This window comes from Camelus bactrianus, chromosome 35, assembly GCF_048773025.1.
Source record: "Camelus bactrianus isolate YW-2024 breed Bactrian camel chromosome 35, ASM4877302v1, whole genome shotgun sequence".
NCBI lineage: Eukaryota > Metazoa > Chordata > Mammalia > Artiodactyla > Camelidae > Camelus > Camelus bactrianus.
Window position 1 is genome coordinate 13,653,334 of NC_133573.1, and position 6,813 is coordinate 13,660,146.

Genomic DNA, 6,813 nt, shown 5'->3' on the forward strand with positions numbered 1-6,813 from the left:
TCTTTTCTTGGGCTCTCAGAATGGGTTCCTGACCATTTTCCATGGTTATTCCGTGGAGTCGCCCTGACTGTCCTCAGCAGGTCAGCCAAGTTCCAGATGTAGAAACACCCCTGGATATGTCTTCATCTGATGTTGTTTGAACCCAATAAAAGATGATGACAGCTTGAAACAAAAATGAAACTTTCTTTAAGGCACGGCCACCCCGCCTCCTCACACGCAGCTGGACTTCCTGCTAACGTGACGCTGGAGTATCCAGAGGTCCTGGCCAACTGACAAAACAATTTGCTCACGATGGTGGCTTAATGACAAAGAGGAAATTTCTTATGGACTGCTGGGGCAGCAGAAAGTGTCCAAAGAACATAGCTTTGTGTTATCGTAGCCACAGGGAACAGTAGGGATGGGGGTCCCTTTATTTTCCACGCTGATTGTTCCAAAGATGACAAACTCTGCAGGAAATCCCAGTCCTGTATGCACATATTTATATGTATTTTTACTGCTGGTCCCATTCAGGCCTAATCAAAGCCTACATCATCCGTGAGCTTATCCACGTTGCAAAGGAAGAAAAACAAAACAACCCAGGTTTCAAAACCCTGCACACAACTTGCTTTCACAGCATTTCCCAGCGCTCTCCGGGAGATAGGAAGCTACGGAAATGTTTGTACAAGTAGCTGCGGGGCGGAGAGCTAGCAGGAAGCCTAGTGTTTCAGGGACTATTGTTGGGTTTTTTTTTTTCCATAGCTTAGTATAGTTCATTCTGGCCACCCCTCGGTCTGATCAAAAGGTAAAGCGTTGGGGTCTGTAAGTCAGTCTCGTCTAGCAGTTGAAGACAAAGAACAGAGTGTACTGATAGCGCACAACTGAGTATTTTCTAATCTCCTACAAAATAAAGTTCACAAGCAGAAAATCATCAAAGGCTTATTTACTTCACACCAGACCAGAGTAAGTTCCATGACTGTATTAATAATTTCCTTGAGATGATTTAAGACTCCCATCTTCGCCACTGCTCCTGGAGAGACTCTCCTCCTGGCCCTGAAGAAGTGGACTGCCGTGCTGAGAGGGAGCCCCGTGGCCAGGGGTGGTGGGCAGCTTCCAGAACTGACAGCAGCCCCCAGCTGACAGCCAGCAAAAATAAAACCGGGACCTCAGTCCTACGCCCTCAAGGAACTGAATCGTGCGTGAGTTTGCAAGAGGACTCACAACTCCAGAAAGAAAAGCTGATGCCCTGACTGCATGTCTCTATTCCAAGTGCAGCAACGAACCACCTTCCAAACACATGTACGTGCTTCTGAGCACATATTTCAAAGTGGATTCTGCAAATAAATATTGCCAAATTGCCTCCATGCTGCACCGATGTACACTCCCACCCTGACCACCGTGTTTGAGAGTGCCACCCAATACAAGCGTGTCTCCGATCACTAATAAAGTGGAATGTCTTTTCATGTATTTATTGCCCACTTGGTTTCTGTCTTCTGTGAAATGCTTTTTTTGTACCTTTTGCCCATTTTCCTATTGGACTATTTATCCTTTTTATTAATTCACAGAAATTCTTTATTAATTCTGAATATTAACCCCATTTCTATTATACATATTGCAAATGTACAGTATTTGCATATCAAAATCTGTAGCTCATTTTTCCCCTAAAATTTGTATATGGCCTTTTAAATCATATAGAAGCTTTAAATTATTGATGGTGTAGTCAAATGTATTTACTTTTATGTGTCTTGAGTTCGTGTTTCTGTCAAAGCCTTCCTACCCCAAGATTATAAAAGGACATTCTCCAGTATCTGCTTATGCTGTTTTTATAGTTTTGCTATTACGTTTTTACTTTCATTCCAACTGGAATTTACCGTGAGTCATCCGCCCTACTCTGGGGTCCATCCTCCCATTTTCGCCTGATACTGCTTCAGGCAAGGTCTCTAGAGATTTCTGTGTTGCCAAAACAGAAAGACAGTTCCGTGGCCTTGTTTGATATGACTTCTCAGCAGCATTTGCAGGAGTTGGACACACCTTCTCTTGCAAACACATCCCTCTCCTGGCCTCCGGGAGAGCATCCTTTCTGAGCTTTCCCTCCATCTCACTGGCCTTCCTCTGTCTCCTTTTTTGGCTTATCTTCTTTTCCCCCATCTCCTGGTATTTCTCATGGCTCAGTTCTGAGCTGTCTTCTCTGTGTCCCACTCGGGAATCTAAGCTTTATACAATCTCTATAGTGATTCCTTAATTACGGAGTCTCTCACCTACATCTTTTCCGAGCTGTGGCTTTCTATGTTTGGATACGTGTCCGACATTCCTCTCTGCATGACCTGTGCTCATCTCAAACGTCAATGTTCCAGACCGAACTCGAGTCTCATCCCCGGGTCCAAACCTGCTTTCCCTCTAGCCTTCATCACGACCCACTCCTTCGACCTGAACCGGACACCCAGCGACCATCCTTGGTTTTTCTCTTTCTTCTAGTGCCGTATCCAATCCACTGGCAAGTCCTGCCAACTTCCTCTACCCAATACGTCTCGATTTCCATCATCATCCCACCACCAGCCTCGTCCAGGGGGGGAGTAACTCACGCTCATTGTTCCGCTTTGGCTTTTCTGCCTCTGTTCCCTCTCCACACGCGAGTGGGCTCCTTATAAAACGTAGGGCATTGCCATTCCTGCTTTCAACATTTCTGTGGCTTCTCACTGTACTTAAAACAGCCCAGACCTCTCTCCAGGGTCTCTGAGGCCTTGTGTGGCCTGGACCCAGACTTCCCACACTCATCTCAGGCTGCCCCTGCTGCTGGGTCCTCCTTTGGATCCTTGATCAAACCCCCATCTCCCCACCCTCAGGGCCGAATTTGTTTCCTGGCACTGCTGGAACCCATTTACTGCAAACTCGGTGGTTTACAACAACAGAAATTTATTCTCTCACAGTTCTGGGGACCAGTGATCTGAAATCAAGTATTTTACAGATGAGAAGCCAGGGCTGAGAAAAGGCCGCCAGCTGAGATACCATTCCCTAGTTCCTGCCCTCCAAAATAAGTATCCACCAGAAGATACATTTTTATGACAGCAAATCATTCTACAAGGACAAAGACCAGAGAATACACTTGTCTTTGAATCATTCAGTGAAGCAACTAGACTATAACCAGATCAAAAAAGCTGACTGTGGATCTGGTTATGGAAATAACTGTCACGTGACGTCTGTGGATTTGTTACACTGATGTTTACACAAAAGGAGAATCAGATCTAGACGGAAGGGCCGGTCTCAGGTGAGGCGGATGCCCTCAGATGTGCTGGGACCTCGGCTCTGTGCTTCATTCTGAGTTGTGTTTGTCCCTGAGGCTTCATTTTGGGGGAGCGGGGAGGTAACTAGGTTTTTATTTATTTATTATTATGTCTTTATTAATGGAAGTGCTGGGGTTGAACCCAGGACCCTGCGCATGCTAAGCACGGGCTCTACCACTGAGCTCTATCCTCCCCCGTCCCCCAGGCCTTTAAATCGACCCAAGAGAGGGATTAGAACTATTTATGCCTCTGCCTGTAAAACACCACGGGCTTAACCTTCTAGCAGGCGAAGCGCCGGCTGCATTTACACTTCAGTCTCCCTGCGGCTGCTTTGAAAGGGTCTGCTTTCCTTCTCAGCTTTGGGATCTGGGCAGACACACACTCCACTCTTATCTCCTCTTAAGCAGATAATTCAAGGACTAATTTATCTCAGGAAACACAGTGATCCCAGAAAGACAGCCAATCACCTCCCAGGAGGATTGGAAAACCTCAAGGGAGGAAAGCGAAGTCATTCCAGGCCTCCCTCCATCCAGCAAACAGCACAGAGCTGGGGGCTCCTGGAGAGGTTTGCGGTCACGGCGTGCCCCAGAAGCCACTGGGCGTGCAGTGGCCATAGCAGGGACGGCCCTTCCAGACCTGTCCTGCTTTTCCTCAGAGCAGAAGAGCTGGAGCTGGCGATGAGCTCACCACGTGCATCTGGAGAACACGATTTCATGGCTTCCCACCCCCGCCCCCAACACTTGCCCCTCCAGGGGAAAGGTGACCCAGCCAGCTGTGGCTGGCCTTGCCAGTCTTCCAACTGCTTTATGAGCAGCTGGTGGCCAACATTTTCGTCTGCTTTTTAGATACTGAGTCTTCAAACTTCCACCTCCTCCCACCTTCTGCCTGGCCTCCAGCCCTTGACTAGATCTAGAATTTCTGCTGGTTCCATGGTGGACACATCACACACAGTAAAAGAGTTCAGTGGGTGTGAGGGACTGTAGAAAAAGAAAATTCAACCCATCTATACTACCAGGCTTCTCTGCACCTCCCACGGGCCAAAACATATGGTGCAAACTCCAAGAGAAGGCTATGATGCATGAATTTCCTAATCACAGGTGTTTACAGCACACGCATTATAGTGGGGTCTCATCGCCATGGACAGAACATAGTTTGGGAAGCTCTGTCCCAGGCCGCACACCCCCGCCGTGCTCAGGAGAGTGGGAGGATTGTTGCTGCTCCTCCAGTCTCACCAACCTGGCAAGGTGAGTGTGGCCAATGCCACTCCTCCGATACTGGCCCGCGCCACGTACAGCCAGGGGAAGGCCCAAACCCTAGAAGCATCCAAATGATAAAACCGCCCCCAAAGGATGGCTTTATGATCATGTTTACAAAACCAGGCCATTGTACTGAGTGAGGAACCAGCTGCCGTGGTGCGTGGTGCCCACTGGGCCTGATCGCCTGCTTGGTGAGGTCACGGTGGCCTTGGCCATGAGATACAGATGGGGTGGGGGCACGGTGCCCGCTGATGCATCACAGATGACTCAGTCAGAAGACACTTTGTGCTGTGAAAATCTCGGAAGTTCGCCGAACAAAGGTCATTTACAAGAGAACAGGAGCTGCTGCAGATTCCAGGGCTGAAGGAGAAATTCTGGGAAGAAAGGGAAGGCCAGAGCCAACCAGGGCTCTTAGGGTCTGTGTACCTGTTTGCAAGGTTAGAGCATGGGGATGAGTTTTTGCATTTTGGAAAGAGAATTGACAAGCAGTATTCTTGCTTCCTTTTTTTTTTTTTTTTAAAAAAAGCTTTCATTTTAGAATGGCTCTGGATTTCCAGAAAAGTTGCAGACAGTCCACAGCCCCATACGCCCGTATCTGGTTTATCCAATTGTTAATATTTGTCGCAGTTAATGAACCAGTATTGTTACATCGTTAACCAAAGTCCAGATTTGATTCAGATTTCTTTAGTTTTTTTCCTGATGTCCTCTTTCTGTTCCCGGATCTCCTCCGGGCTGCCGCATCACATTAATCTGTCACGTCGCCCACACTACTATGTATAAAATAAACAGCAAGTTCCCACTGTACAGCACAGGGAACTATAGTCAGTACCTTGAGGTAGCTTATAATGGAAAAAAATCTGAAAAAGAATATATACATGTGTAATTGAATGACTAAGCTGTACCCCTGAAACTAACAACATCGTAAACCAACTATAAATTCAATTTTAAAAATTGTCATGTGTCCTTAGACTCCTCTTGACTGTGACAGTTTCTCAGACTCTTTGTTTTTGATGATCTTGACAGTTTCGAGGAGCACAGGTCAAGTATTTAAAAGAACATTCTTCTGTGTGGGTTTGTCTGATGTTTTCCTTGTGGTCAGACTGGGGTTACTGGTTTCGGGGGGAAGAGCCCAGAGGAAAGGTGCTGATCTCGTCACTCACGTCAAGGGCATGGATCATCAACGTGATTACGTTGGTCTTGACCTGGATCACCTGGCTGAGGTTGTGCTGATCAGATCTCTCCACTGCAGAGTCTCTTGCGGGCTCCCCTTTCCATGCCGTCCTAGAAGGAAGTCATTCCACGCACGGCCCACATTTAAGGGATGGGAGTTACACTCCGCCTCCTTGAGAAGGGAGTATCTACGTAAGTTTTCAGAATTCTTCTCCTTGGGAAGTATGTCTCTTCTCCTCTGTTTTAAAAAATGTATTCAATTATTAATTTACATCAGGATGGACTCATGGGTATTTATATTATACTTTGTACAAATATGCATAAATAAATATTACATTATTTATTTTCTTGCTCAAACTACTCAAGCTTTGGTCATAGGAACTCTTTCAGTTGGCCCCTGGGTCCCTGGACCACCCCCATCGGTGCATGTGTGTGGCTGGGTGGGGGGATTGCTTGTTTACTTTGGGGGAGTTTTTGTTTTGCAACCCATCCTTGCTTTTTAGCACTACAAAATGCTCTAGGCTCATCGTGTGTATTTCCTGTTTCAGCCCTTTCTAGAAGTACCCCTGTTCCCTTCCATCAGAGAATGATATTCGAAACCAAGACGAGATCTCAGCTGGGTGTGCTTACTGTTACTGAGGAGTCATTTCTTCTAGGACCTCCCAGTAAACAGAGGAAGCTATGTGTGTTTACTAACCTGAGCATGCAACCATCTGCATCTAAGTTAAGCTAACCCCGAGTTCATACTGGCATCCAGCATGGATTATTCTAGCCTCCTCTTCTTGCTGGCCCATAACCTTCCAGTCCAACAGTGTGAAACCTGGCTCCCACTGTCTCTCAGACATTGACCTTATGGTTAACACATCTTGTGGCTTCAGAATTCTTTACCCACATCCCCATGGGAGACAACTTTCCAACCAGAGTCCTGTGCTTATGAACCCTTCTTCTGCCTTTAGTCTTAAGAGTTTCCACTCTTTTCCAGAGTTACCAGATCAGCACCTTTTCTCCCTCCCCTCCAAGGAGGGTATGTATTATCTTTGTAGCAGGGTTAGATTCTTTTCTCATGGTCTGCATTCCATCCTGGGAGCCTCTAACCTTCTAAACAGTTTTTTAAAATTTGCATATAATAA